Source organism: Etheostoma spectabile, chromosome 4, assembly GCF_008692095.1.
Source record: "Etheostoma spectabile isolate EspeVRDwgs_2016 chromosome 4, UIUC_Espe_1.0, whole genome shotgun sequence".
Classification (NCBI taxonomy): domain Eukaryota; kingdom Metazoa; phylum Chordata; class Actinopteri; order Perciformes; family Percidae; genus Etheostoma; species Etheostoma spectabile.
The window spans coordinates 248,607-249,356 of record NC_045736.1 but is presented as its reverse complement, the minus strand read 5'-3'; the positions used below and the strand labels follow the sequence as shown (position 1 = coordinate 249,356).

Here is a 750-nt window from a genome sequence, read left to right as displayed (position 1 = left end):
GGATGTGTATAAGTCATGAACGGAGGGCAGGTTTGTCACCGATGATCTTTTCTGCTGTCCTAACTGTCCGTTGTAGTCTGCTCCTGTCCTTTTTGGTGGCAGATCCAAACCAGACAGTGATGGACGTGCAGAGGACAGACTGGATGATGGCTGAGTAGAAGTGGATCAGCAGCTTAGGCAGGTTGAGCTTCTTGAACTGGCGCAGGAAGTACATCCTCTGCTGGGCCTTTTTGATGATGGTGTCTAAATTGGGCTCCCACTTCAGGTCCTGGGATATAGTGGATCCCAGAAACCGAGTCCACAGCAGACCACAGGGACTGTGAGGAATGGTGATGGGGGGAAGAGTGGGGGTCCTTCCTGAAGTCCACTTTCATCTCCACAGTTTGTTGAGCGTGTTGAGCTCAAGGTTGTTCTGACTGCACCAGAGAGCCAGCTGATCAACCTCCCGTCTGTAGGCCAACTCATCACCGTCCCGGATGAGGCCGATGACGGTTGTGTCGTCAGCAAACTTCAGGAGTTTAACAGATGGGTCTCCTGAGGTGCAGTCATTGGTGTAGAGGGAGAAAAGCAGTGGGGAGAGCACACACCCCTGAGGGGCGCCAGTGCTAATAGTCCGTGTGCCTGTAGTCATTTAGTCCAGAGAGGTTTTTTGGGGACTGGGATAATTGTTGAGTGTTTGAAGCAGGAGGGAACTTTAGATAGCTCCAGAGAGCTGTTGAAGATCTGAGTGAAGATGGGGGCCAGCTGGTC

The 750-nt window shown here is 52.1% G+C and overlaps 1 protein-coding gene across 1 annotated transcript in view; it reads left to right on the top strand.

The window, feature by feature from the left end:
* Positions 1 to 750, top strand: part of htr2aa (5-hydroxytryptamine (serotonin) receptor 2A, genome duplicate a) — a 121,073-nt gene that overhangs the window by 48,612 nt on the left and 71,711 nt on the right. The window lies entirely within an intron of this gene.